This window comes from Saimiri boliviensis, chromosome 7, assembly GCF_048565385.1.
Source record: "Saimiri boliviensis isolate mSaiBol1 chromosome 7, mSaiBol1.pri, whole genome shotgun sequence".
In the NCBI taxonomy this organism is placed as follows: Eukaryota; Metazoa; Chordata; class Mammalia; order Primates; family Cebidae; genus Saimiri; species Saimiri boliviensis.
This window is the reverse complement of record NC_133455.1, coordinates 95912324-95926627: the sequence shown is the minus strand read 5'-3', so window position 1 is coordinate 95926627 and position 14304 is coordinate 95912324. Positions and strand designations below refer to the sequence as shown.

Here is a 14304-nt window from a genome sequence, read left to right as displayed (position 1 = left end):
GGCTCACCGCAACCTCCGCCTCCTGGGTTCAGGCAATTCTCCTGCCTCAGCCTCCTGAGTAGCTGGGATTACAGGCATGCGCCACCATGCCCAGCTAATTTTTTGTATTTTTAGTAGAGACGGGGTTCCACCATGTTGACCAGGATGGTCTCGATCTCTCGACCTTGTGATCCACCCGCCTCGGCCTCCCAAAGTGCTAGGATTACAGTCGTGAGCCACCGCGCCCGGCTGTTCTCCTATTTTCATTTCCATTTCCATTCCTCCAAGGTATTGAGAATGGGAAAAATTGCAAGTGTGGCTCTGATTTCAAATGAGAAACTATGTCTGTTCTGCACAGGTAACCCTATTCTATTCCACTGGTAAACCTCTTGCATCACAAAGGTATTGAAAGACACTTTCCATTACAAAATGAAAATCTCTCCACTAATGGCAAAGATTTGTGTGATAGCAAAATAAAATTGTGAAGTCTTTCTCTATCGTATGTGTGCCACACGGATGTTAACATTTGCTTTGTTTTCTGCACATGAGTAATTTCATTCAATACTCTCTACATTAGTAGTTTCATTTATTGCTCTTTGTGATGATGTTGACATTAAATTACATCTACCTTTCACGATTTATAAAATGATTTTCCCTGTATTTCAGCACTGTTTGTTTGTTTGTGGTAGCTGGCTACATAGGTTTCTCAGCAAAGATGTGATTCACAAATATTTCGCTTTTAAAAATGTAACTTTCTGGAAAAGGCAAAACTATAGACAATTTAAAAAGATGAGTGGTTGACAGGGGTTCATGGAAAAGAAGGGAGGGATAAAAAGATGGAGTATAGGGGATTTTTAGGGCAGTAGAACTGTACTGTATGACACTGTGAACCCTGAATATCTGAGACAAGTCTTAGTTAATTTAGAAAGTTTATTTTGCCAAGGTTGAGGATGTGCACCTTCGACACAGTCTCAGGAGTTCCTGAGGACATACACGTACCCAAGGTGGTCAGAGCACAGTCTGGTTTTGTATATTTTAGGAGACATGAGATATCAATCAACATATGCAAGGTGAACTTGTCTGGGAAAGTTGGGACAACTTGAAGCAAAGGCAGGACAACTCGAAGGCAGGAGGAGACTTTCAGGTCATAGGTAGATAAGAGACAACTGGTTACATTCTTTTGAGTTTCTGATAAGGCTCTCCAAAGGAGGAGATCAGATGCGCATTTATCTCAGTGAGCAGAGGAGTGACATTGAATAGAATGAGAGGCAGCTTTGCCCTAAGCAGTTCCCAGCTTGCCTTTTCCCTCTAGCTTATTAATTTTCAGCCTCCAAGATTTATTTTCCTTTCACACACTATAATGTGGATATATGTAATTAGACATTTGTCAAAATCCATACAAGGTACAGGCTTACCTCAGAGATATTGTCGGTTTAGTTCTAGAACACCACAATAAGGCAAATATTGTAATAAAGTGAATCACACAAATATTTTGGTTTTCTAATGCATATAAAAGTTACGTTTGGGCCTGGCATGGTGGCTCACACTTGTAATTCCAGAGCTTTGGGAGGCAGAGGCAGGTGGATCACTTGAGTTCAGGAGTTCAAGACCAGCCTGGCCAACATGGTAAAACCCTGTCTCTACTAAAAAATACAAAAAATTAGCTGGGGGTGGTGGTGGGTGCCTGTAATCTCAGCTACTTGGGAGACTGAGGCAGGAGAATCACATGAACCAGGGAGGTGTAGGCTGCAGTGAGACAAGATCATGCCATTGCACTCCAGCCTAGGCAACAAGAGCAAGACTCGTCACAAAAACAAAAACAAAAACAAAACCTGTTTGGCAGGGTGCAGTGGCTCATACCTGTAATCTCAGCACCCGGGGAGGCCAAGGCGGGTGGATTACTTGAGCCTAGGAGTTTGAGACCAGCCTGCTGGGCAACAAGGCAAAAACCCATCTCTACAAACAAAAACAAAACAAAACAAAAAAAATTAGCAGGGCGTGGTGACACCCACCTGCAGTCCCACCTACAGAAGGATGGCCGAAGGGGACACTGAAGAGGGAGAACCACTTAAGCCCGGGACTTTGAGGCTGCAGTGAGCCCTGATCACACCACTCCAGCCTCGTGACAGTAAATCAATGAATGAATGAATGAATGAATGAATGAATAAGTGTTATGTTTATCTGGGTGCAGTGGGATGTGTGTGTCCTCCCACTCCTACTCAGGAGGCTGAGGCAGGAGGATCACTTGAACCTAGGAGTTCAAAGTCAACAAAGTGAGTTGGTCTCTTTTAAAAAAAGGTTATTTTTACACTATACTATTGCCCTAAGCAGTTTTGTTTGTAATAGCATTATGTCTAAAAAAAAAAGTACATACCTTAATTTAAAAATACTTTATTACATACCTGTAATCCCAGCTTCTCCAGAAAATTGCTTGAAGTCAAGGAGCTCAAGGATGCAGTGTTCCAGGAGTGCACCTGTGAATAGCCACTGCACCAGCCTGGGTGACATAGCAAGACTTCATCTGTAAAACAAAAACAATAAATAAATAAATAAAATAAAATCATATTGCTAAAAAATGCCAACAATCCTCTGACCCTTCAGTATGTTATAATACTTTTGCTGGTGGATGGTCTTGCCTTGGTGTTGAGAGCTGCCAACTGATCACACTGATGGCTGCTGCTGAAGGTTGGGGTGGCTGTGGCAATTTCTTAAAATAAGACAACAATGAAGTTTTGCCACAATGACTTTTCCTTTCAAGAAAGATTTCTCCATACCATATAATGCTTTTCAATAGTATGTTACCCACAGTAGAACTTAAATAATAAGACTTAGAAGTCAAAATTATTCCTTGATCCAGGGCTTCAGAATGAATCTTGTGTTAACAGGCATAAAAATATTAATCTTCTTGTATATCTCCACCAGTGCTTTTGGGTGATGAGACCCATTATCAATGAGCAGTAATATTTTGTAAAGAACCTGTTTTCTGAGTAGTAGGGCTCAATAGTGGGCTAAAATATTAAGTAAACCATGCTGTAAACCAAAGTGCTGTCATCTAGACTTTCTTGTCCCATTTATAGAACACAGGCAGAGTCAATTCAGTATAATTCTTAAGGGCACTAGGATTTTTGAAATGGTAGACGAATGTTGACTCCAACTTAAAGCCACCAGCTGCATTAGCCTCTAACAAGAGAGTCAGCCTGTGCTTTGAAGTTTTGAAGCTAGGGATTGACTTCTCTTCTCTGGCTATGAAAGTCCTAGATGGCATCTTCTTCATATAGAAAGCTGTTTGACCTACATTGAAAATCTATTGTTTAGTGTAGCCACCTTCATCAATTATCTTAACTAAATCTGGGTAACTTGCTGCAGCTTCTGTATCAACACTTGCTGCTTCGCCTTGCACTTTTATGTTACAGAGATGGGTTCTTTCCTTAAACCTCATGAGCTAACCTCTGCCAGCCTCTCACTTTACCTCTGCAGCTTCCCCACCTTGCTCAGCCTTCATAGAATTAAAGGGAATTTGGGTCTTGCTCTGGATTAGGCTTTGGCTTACGATAGTGTTATGGCTGGATTGATCTTTTAGCCAGACCATTAAAACTTTCTCTATATAAGCAATAAGGCTTATATGAAGCAATAAGGCTGTTTCACTTTCTATTCATGTGTTCACTGGAAAAGCACTTTTAATTTCCTTCAAGAAGTTTTTCTTTGCATTCATAACTTGGCTAACCATTTGGTGCAGGAGGCTTAGCGTTTGGCCTGTCTTGGTTTCCAACATGCTTCCTCCCTAAACTTAAGCATTTTTAGCTCCTGATTTAAAATAAAAGATATGTGACTCATTCTTTCACTTGAATGCTTGGAGCCATTTTGGGGTTATCAGTTGGTTTTATTTCAGTAGTGTTGTGTCTCAGGGAACTGGGAGGTTTGTAGAGAGGGACAAATGTTGGGGAACGACCAGTCAGTGGAACTGTCAGAACACACAATATCTACCAACTGAATCTGCAATCTTATGCGGATGTGGTTTGTGGCAACCCCCAAACAATTACAGTAACAGCAGCAAAGATCACTGATCACTGACCACTATAATACATATAATAACAATGACTCCTTCCACTGCTCAAAATGCCAAAATGAAAGAAAGGCCAAGGTGAAGAAGCTTGGACCAGACCCTGCCATTGGGAAGGAGTAGGAGGCCGAGAAAGTGGTAAATCCCATTTGAGAAAAAGCCTAAGCATTTTGGCACTGGATGGGACATCCAGCCTAAAAGGGATCTCACTCTCTTTGTCGAATGATCCTGCTGTATCAGTTTGCAGTGGCAAAGAGTTATCCTCTATAACTTCCTGTGATTAACCAGTTCACCTAGGCCTTGGACCGCCAAACGGCTAACCAACTGCTTAAGCTGGCCCGTGAGTACCGACCAGAGACAAAGCAAGAGAAGAAGCAGAGGCTGTTGGCCCAGGCTAAGAAGAAAGCTGCTAGCAAAGGGCATGTCCCCACTACGAGACCACCTGTCCTTTGAGTAGGAGTTAACACTGTCACCACCTTGGTGGAGAACAAGAAGTTCCAGCTGGTTTGTGGTGACTGCAAACAACTTGGATTCCATCGAGCTGGTTGTCTTCTTGCCTGCTCTGTGTCATTAAACGGGGGTCTGCATTATGAAGGGGAAGGCAAGACTGGGACATTTAGTCCACAGGAAGACCTGCACCACTGTCGCCTTCACACATGTGAACTTGGAAGACAAAGGTGCTTTGGCTCAGCCAGCGGAAACTATCAGTGCCAATCACAGTAACAAATATGATGAGAGTCACTGTCATGGGGAAGGTGATGTTCTGGGTCCCAGATCTGTGGCTCACACTGCCAAGATGGAAAAGGCAAAGGCTAAAGAACTTGCCACCAAACTGGGTTAAATGTATTCTGTTCAGTTTTCTGTATGTGAAAATAATTAAAATAATATAAACTCTCAAAAAAAAAAAGCTTTGAAATATTGGAAAAATTACCAAAACCTGACACAGGGACACGCAGTGAGCACATGCTATTAGAAAAATGGTGCCGACGGAGCTGCTCGACGCAGGGTGGCCAGAGACCTTCAACTTGTAAAACATGCAAGATCTGTGAGCACAGTAAAGTGAAGTAGAATAAAACACCGTATGCCTGTACATTACAAAGGATTAACACGAATGTAAACTACAGGCTTAAGTTAAAAATAATGTATTAATATTAGATTGTCAGTTGTAACAAATGTTCTACTAATGAAAGAAATAATAATAGGGGAAACTAGAACTTTGAGGGGATATATGGCAATTTAGTCCTTTCCACTCAGTTTTTCTGTAAACCTAGGACTGCTCCAAAAAATAGTCAATTAGCTTTTATAAAAGGAAACTTTGAATTTAAGTTGCTCTGAAGCTTTGCTTGCTGCTTTACCTCTAGATAGAAAATATTTCAATTTAATAGTAGAAAGTATCCATAACACCTTTTTCTGTGAAAATCTGATTTTTTTTTTTAAATCAGAGAGGTTATCATTTCTTTTTTGAAAGTGTGGTGAATTTTATAACAAATTATGCACTGGTATAAAGATGTAAATTGATAGCTGAAACAGTGCAACTTAATTTTCCTGTATTCATCATCAAAATTCCTATTCTTGTTTTTAAATTTTGGCTGCTAGTGTGGTTACCACACTCTCAGATTAATTTGTCCCAGCATGTAAAGACTCCCATGCTAAAAGCACATATTTTGGAAAATGTCATTTCTACTTTTTCTCTTTTAAGGCCTGTGTGAAAGATATTTCTTCTAGAAAATGTTGTCTGACACTGAGCTTCACTAAATTACTGTCTGATTTTCTGAACTGTGCTCACTCTTCTCTTATTTCTGACTTCTCTTTGCAGCCAATAATAGAAGCTCTTAACTTTATGCCAGACACTGCGTGTGCTAAGCATTTTATTTACACTAATTTGATTTTGAGAATAATCCTTCCTGGTAGGTAGTGTGATTTCTAGTTTATGGAGCTAAAGAAGCCAGGACTATAAATTAGGTCTTATTGAGCACCAGAAACTTTCTGCTTTCAAGGACTTGGCTGCATGTATTTAGTTTGCACTGAACGCACCCCCCCACTGTCCCCATCATCTCTACTATTTTGTTAATATTAAGCTCTTGCCTGTCTGTATGTTGTGTAATCACAAGGAAATGGTAAACTCGGAAGGGAAAGCACTATGAGTCCTATTTCTTTGTTATCTGCCACTCCCAGTGCCTACTGAATCCTTAGTCTAATAGTTGGTCCTGAGAATGCTAACCACAGACTCCAAAACTGATTTTTTTTTTTCAATTACAGGCTCATCAAATTCAGAAAGACTGGCCAGGCACAGTGGTTTACACCTATAATCCCAGCACTTTGGGAGGCCGAGGCAGGCAGATCGCTTGAGGTCAGGAGTTCACAATCAGCCTGGCAAACATGATGAAAGCCTGTTTCTACTAAAAATGTAAAAAAAAAAAAAAAGAAAAGAAAAGAAAAGAAAAGAAAAAAAATTAGCCAGGCATAGCAGCACACACCTGTCATCCTAGCTACTCTGGAGGCTGAGTCAGGAGAATGGCTTGAATCATGAAGGTGGAGGTTGCAGTGAGCCAAGATCACACCACTGTACTCCAGTCTGACCAACAGAGCAAGACTTTGTCACAAAAAAAAAGAAAGAAGAAAGACAACTAGCTGTCCACTGAAATGTTTGTATTCAGTAAATTCAAAAACTCAAACACCAGTGCTTTCTTAAAGTACAAAAACTCAGTAAGATGAGAATATCTTAAAGTGTTTTTGATTGGCAAAGTGTTTATAACATATATAATCTCTTTTCATTTTCACAATACAACTATATAGAATTTTCATTTTAAAATGAAAATTATGCAAATATCTACATAACAAACCTATACTTATACTCCCTAAAACTCTAAAAATAAAAATAAATAAATACAGTAAAAATTCTGAAACTCAGAGAAGTGAAGTGACTTGTTTGCATTTAATAGAAATTAGGTGGATTCATACTCCAACCTAAGTCCTCTGATTCCAGAGAGCAGATTACTCAAGAATTGACAGTTCGTGTGTCTGCGTGTGTATTTATCTAAAAGTTTTCGTTAGAGCCAAATTATCATCCAGAAAGGTTGCTACCAGTTAGTAGACAATGTAATGAAATGGTTAGAACATTGACTCCCGAGCCACTTACTAACTGTGAGACCTCAGTGACCTTTAGTATAAGTCACTAAACAATATTGTGCCTCAGTTCAACTGTAAAATATGGATGACAATATAGCATGTAATAATAGGGTTATTGTGAGGAATAAATGAGTTAATATACGTAAAACACTGAGAAGAGTGTTTGGCACAAGAGCACCAAACATTGCTAACATGTGTGATTCTATCAGAAAGCCATTATTAGTAACAATCAAAAGGGTCAAAAATGTCATTGACTTTTTGCTTTATTTTGCATTTTCCTAATTACTACTAAAGGTAAGCACCATTTTGTGTTGTTGTTTGGTATGATCTCTTGTGAATGGTCAGCCCATATCTTTTGCTCATTTTTTTAAACTTTCTTAGGTCTCTTCATTTTGATTTGTAGGAGCTTTACATTTTGGGGCTGGGGGCAGTAGTTCATACCTGTAATCCCAGTACTCTGGGAGGCCAAGGGTGAGAGAATCGCTTGAGCCTAGGAATTCAAGACCAGCCTGAGCAATATAGAGAGACCCCTTCTTTACGGAAAATTTAAATCTTGGCTGACAAAAAATTTAAATCTTGGCTGGACGTGGTGGTGCACACCTGTGGTCCTAGCTACTCAGGAGGCTGACATTGGATCCCTTGAGCCACTGAGGTGGAGACTGCAATGTGCCATGATTGCACCATTGCACTCCAGACTGGACTACAGAGTGAAAGCCTGTCTCAAAAACAAAACAAAACATATTCTGGATATGAATCCTTTGTAACACATATCTAGCAATCTTTTGCTTTGTCACTTATTTTTAATGTTGTCTTTTTTACAGCAGTTCAAAATTTTTATGTACTCAACTTGTCAAGCTTTTCTTTTATAGAAATTTTGATTTGTGTCATATATTTTGTATTTATTTCTAATACTTACATAGTTTGGATTTTTATATGTGGGTATTTTATACCCTAGAAATTAATTTTTGTGTATGGAGGGAGGGATCTCCCTCTTTTCCTCACAAATGAGTAGGCATCATCACATGAATACTTTGGAGTTTGATAGTCTGTTCAAGCTTTAGCACTTGTAATTCTTACCCCCTCAAATCTACTCTCTGGTCTCCCCTCTGACCTCTTTCTAAAAAATAGGGGTATTTTTATACCCTGATGATATTTTCTATCATCAGAGGTGGGGGGAGAGAGAGAGGGGAGGGTGGGGAGAGAGAGAGAGAAAGAGAGAGAGCGAGAGAGCAAGAGAGCAACAGCTGGTCTTTCTTTCTTTTTTAATAAGGGCATTAATCACATCATGAGGGCCACATCCTCATGACCTCATCTAATGCTAATTATCTCCCAAGGGCCCCATCTTGAAATACTATCACACTGGGGGTTAGGACATTAACATATGAATTTGGGAGTGGGGGATACAAATATTCAGTCCCAAAATTCCATTTCTGGTCCCCCAAAATACATGTCTTTCTTTCATGAAAAATACATTAATTCTATCCCAATATCCCCAAAAGATTTAACTCATTCCAGCATCAACTCTAAAGTCTAAAGTTCAGTCTCATCTAAATAAAATGTGGGTGAAACTGGAGGTATGATTCATACCGAGGTAAATTTCATCTGCAGCTGTGAATCTATAAAATCAGAAAAGTTATATGCTTTCAAAATATTATGGCAGAACAGGCATAAGATAAACATTTCTATTCAAAAAGGGCAATTTCATAAGAAAGAAAGGAATGACAGGTCCAAGACCTAGTAAGGCAAATTTCATTAGATCCTAAGGCTTGAGGATGATCCTCTTTTGCTTGATGCTCTGTTCTCCGGATGCACTATGGTGGCAGTATTGCTCTTTGGTTCCAGGTCTGGGTTCTGCCCCAACAGCTTCAGGCAGAGGTCTTTTGGCTTGTGGAAACTGAGATACTGGCCTTGATCACATTCTTAATCACCTTTGGGGTCACTGTTGCCTCTTCTTGATGAATAGTGCATGTTTGCTGCCAAATGGCGCTGTCATCCCACCCTATCAAATCCAAGAGGTCTAACAGCCTTCCTTTATTTCATCCCATCTCTATGCCCTTCAGCTCAAACTTGCGGTGTTTCACTTTGTATAATTCCATAAACTCTTTAACAAGTGATAGTCTAGCAACACGTCTGGTGTGCTTTTCAGAACATGCTTTCTTATTTTTTGCAATATGGTCAGATGAGAACTTCCTAAAGCTTCAAGTTTTGGTTTTGTGTGCCTGTAACAATTCCTTCTTTACTTCCTCTCTCTCCATTCACATTTTACTATAAGCAATCAGGAAGAACCAAGCCACTCATTCTACACTTTACTTATACATCTCCTTAGCTAAATATCTAGTTTCATTTCAAGCAAGTTCTGCCTTCCACAAAACACTAATACACAATTTAGTCAAGTTTTTGTTACTTTTAACAAGGATTGCCTTTCCTCTAGTTCTGATAACAGGTTATTCACTTCAATGAAACCTCACAAGAATCACTAATGCCCGTATTTCTAACATTTGCCTCAAAACTCTTCCAGCTTTTACCCAGTACCCAGTTCCAAAGCCACTTGCACAAATATGTTTAGATATTTGTTACAGTGGTGCCCCACTTTTTGGTACCTAAATCTGTTTTAGTCTGCTTGGGCTGCCATAGCAAATACCTTAGATTGGGTGGTTTAAACAATATAAACTTGTTTCTCATGATTCTGAAGGCTGGAAAACGCAAGATCAAAGTGCTGGCCTATTCATCCTGCCTTGCAAATGGCCTCCTTCTTGCTGTCTTTACATACCTTTTTGCACATGTGTAGGGAGACAGAGACAGAGAGAGGGAGAGCAAGGTCTCTAGTGACCCTTTTTATAAAGGCACTAATTCCATCATGGGGCGCTACCTTCATAACCTCATCTAACCCTAATTATCTCCCAAGGACCCTGTATCTTTGTACTATCACATTGGGTGTTAGGACTTCAACATACTGAAGGTGAAGGAGATACACATATTTAGTCCATAACAGGTACTATTACAGGGCATCAGGTCACATGTTGCTCATGCCTTTCCAACCCAGACAGCCTTAGGGATGATCTGACTTTCAGGGAAGAACAAAGGTCTTTTTGACCCTTCAAAGCAACATTGTGCAGTCTGAAGTTGTCATCTGCCACCTTGAAGTTAAACTTGTGAGAAAGCAAAAGCTGTGCTACTATAGTGTGCCTGGGGCAGGCAGTAGCACTTTGTGGATAGGGGGATACCAGTAACTTGACTCTACTTCCTAGCAAGAATGGCACATTGCATAGCACCCATTGTGGCTTGGAGAATAAGGAGTATTGTAGCCATTCTTCTTCATGGTTACCAAGTGAATTTCCCTCTCAAAGTTCATCTTCTTCAGTATCTGATGCATGCCATATTCTGGATATAGTACCAGAGACCTCACATACACGGCCTGGGCACTGTCATCCAGGCTTTGGCCTCTATCTCAGGCTTATAGTCCCAGGTGGGAGGTAGGAGGCCCTAGCCTGTCAAGACATGAGATTTTTAAAGGACTCCACCCACCCACCAGTAAAAACAAAACAAAATAATTTGGTGTTTAGATTAATTAGGAAATTAAAATAATCAGGGAATATAATTATTGATGCATGATGTTGCCAAATAAAAACATTAAGTATACATTAATGAGGAGTATAAGAAGCTGTGACAAGCAATAAAAATAATGCATTGTTTCACATTTGCACTCTTGTATGTAAACCCATAGAATTTTATTTATATTTAAATTTAGAATGTTGTTTATATTATATTCATTTATATTTAGACTTTTTCTGAGTCTTAACATCTCAGTCCAGAATATAATAGATATTTGGTGTAGTAAAACTTCTTCTTTTTTTTTTTTTTTTTTGTATGTTACCTTGAACTGCTTCACAGATTTAAAATAGGTAGAATCAAAATAAAACCTATGGGCATATCTACATACCCTGGATGTGAAGTAAAATGTGCTGCCACTTAATTGAGAAAACTATGTTCCAAGAGCAGCTAGCATTTCCCTAACTAATGTTCGTGTTAGTTAATGTTTGGGCTTGAAGAAGTTGCCATTCATTCATCCTTTTTTCAGTAAATAGTATCCTCTTTATGCCATTGCTTTATGGAAAGCACTGGACACCAAGTAGGGAACAGGAGGTGGGATCCATACTTTGCTAGAGGTTATAGTCAAGTGAGTGGAGTTTACTGCCAAGTAGGACAGACAAAATAATACACTGAGAAGACATGAACTTAATAAAGAACAGGAATTATGGAAGTGATCTGAGTGGAAGTAAGTTTAAACAGGAAGCTCAAACTGTTACAAGGATAGGGAAATTGTGAAAATAGCATGGACATTTCAGGTATGAAGATGGCAAATAGAGTGTCTTAGAAACATAAGTACCAAACTATACTTTCATTTCAATTTTGAAACTATGCTCTCCTGTGGATTCCTTATCAAGTTAGTAGGAGTAGTAAGAAATTGCTATTTGTGGAAGTGTTTTAGAGAAATGCAGGTGTATATAGCATATGAAACTATTATAGTAGGTAGTCAAGGAAACATGAGCAGGGCAGGAGAGGGCACCTGCCCCACCACCAGGAATGTTACGCCACCATCAGGTGATGGTCAGGTGATGGTTAAACTGCCTCTGAAATAATAATTGGTTGCAGCCAGCACCAGGGAAAGGCAGTCTCTTAACAAATAGAAACAACTGACACTGGTGATCAACAGCTTTTGATAAGATCTCAGGAGCTGGGTGAGTGAGCTCACGTAGGTGCACTAAGAGGCAAAATGGCAGAGTTTAACTGGTATATGACATTATAGGAACACTCAACCGCTAAGAGAAAAATGCCTCCATGAGCATGTGCACAACATCAGTAAGCACACTGTGCATGCAGCCCATCCCAAATGTTGGCAGCTCACTGCACATGTGGACAAAGAAGAATCCAAAGGAAGAATCAGGAGAGAAGAGATGAAGGAAGATCCCAAAGGATACCCATGTATAAAACCCCAAGTAGCATTTTGAGGAAGACCCAGTTGTAGTTGTTATGGATCTTAGTCCGCATACTTCTGCTCCTAACTCACCGCTGTTTGCTGTCCCTGAGGAACAAGTCGGTCAGGAAGCCACCTCAGCCATGGCTTTTAAGGATACTGGAAAAACACCCGTGGAGCCAAAGCTGGCAATTCACTGAATTTGAATCATTCTATGGAGCCACAATGTAAAATCCCTAGAGAAGGTGTGTGCTGACTTGATCAGAGGAGCAAAGGAAAAGAATCTCAAAGTTAAAGGACCAGTTGCAATGCCTACCAAAGCTTTGAGAATCACTGCAAGAAAAACTCTTTGTGGTGAAGGTTCTAAGACATGGAATCATTTCCAAATGAGTATCCACAAGGGACTCATTGATTTGCACAGTCTTTCTGAGATTGTTAAGCAGATTACTTCCATCAGGATTGAGCCGGAGTTGAGATGGAAGTCAACATTGCAGATACTTAAGTCAACTATATTAATAAATTGATTACCAATTTTTTTTTAAAAAGTCAATGGTCAAACTCTGCACATGAATCTCTCAAGTCACTGGCTCAGTCCTTTTCCAATTGTACTTTACTTTTGTTCCTGCTCTGAAACTTTTTTTTTTTTTTTTTGTATTCTAGTAGAGACGGGGTTTCACCATGTTGCCCATGCTGGTCTCCAACTCCTGAGCTCAGGCAGTCTGCCCACCTCAGCCTCCCAAAGTGCTAGGATTACAGGCATGAGCCACCACTCCCAGCCCTGCTCTGAAACTTCAATAAATTTTTACTCCTGCTCTAAAACTTGCTTTGGTTTCCCACTCTGCCTTATGTCCCTCGGTTGAATTCTTTCTTCTGAGGAGGCAAGAATTGAGGTTGCTGCAGACTCATGTGGATTTTTCACCACTATTAACACTACTAGTATTTTTGATTTTATATAGTCACCAAACAGTTTTTTTTTTAATACTCAGATAAATATTTCCAAAATCTTAATGATAGAAAAAGAATTCACAGATAACTTGACAGTTGTTCTGGTATACAGATGCTAATGTGTGGGATGAATTGAGAAGAGGACAGGCTGGAGTCAGGCACTTCCTAGGAACATAATGCATTCGTTTTGGCAATGGCTTGAGGTTTGAGTTCATTGTTCTTTTTATGCCTTACAAAAATAAGATTTCTATCTTTATATTTTAATATTGAATAACCAAAATACGTAAGTACTCTTTTTAAAACTTACCATAGTTTTATGTTCTTTCTAAAATTCTAACATATTTTATCATAGAATACTTTTCATACATAATTTTCTAAGTTTGCAGTATTACTGAAGTGACCTTTGAACCCTGTCAGTAATATTCTGAAGAAAGACTAGCATTGTCTTTTTTCATTTTCTCTTTCCCTCCTTCTTTGCTTTCTTATTTTTCTAATACATTATAACCAATAAAACAAATGTATATCCATGAGCCCATATTGACATAAATAAAGCATGGAATAAATAAGTAAGTAAATGAGGGAGAAAGAGTAGCTATTTCTTTGAATAAGAGTATACCAATTAATAAATATAGAAGGAATGATGCAAATAGAAAATCACTATTAGGTGAACACTCCAGTAATAATTGTTATAGACAAGAAATAATTGACAAATATTACAATTAGTGGATGAAAGTATGACAAAAGGCTGGGTGTGGTGGCTCACACCTGTAATCCCAGCAATTTGGGAGGCCAAGGTGGGTGCATCGCCTGAAGTCAGGAGTTCGAGACCAGCTTGGCCAACATGGCGAAACCTCGTCTCTACTAAAAGTACAAAGATTAGCTGGGCTTGGTGGCATGCACCTGTAGTCCAAGCTACTCAGGAGGCTGAGGCAGGAGAATCACGTGAATCCGGGGGGCAGAGGTTGCCATAAGCCAAGATCGCACCACTGTATTCCAGACTGCATGACAGAGCAAGACTCTGTTTCAAAAAAAGAAAAAAAAAAGAAAAGGAAAGGAAAAAAGATTATGATATTCTCAACATATCTTCCCATAAGATGTGTATCAATGAGCCTAGACCAAAAAAATAATTTTCCAGTGGAGAAACCTGACAGACAACATCTCAGCTACGGGAGCAAAGTTAACATCATTAGTGATAAGACATATGAGTGTATGTACC

At 39.4% G+C, this 14304-nt stretch overlaps 1 pseudogene; it reads left to right on the top strand.

Moving 5' to 3' along the window:
* Positions 1–11986: 11986 nt before the first annotated feature.
* Positions 11987–12645, top strand: LOC120365024 (small ribosomal subunit protein uS10-like; annotated as a pseudogene).
* The last annotated feature ends 1659 nt before the right edge of the window (positions 12646–14304 follow it).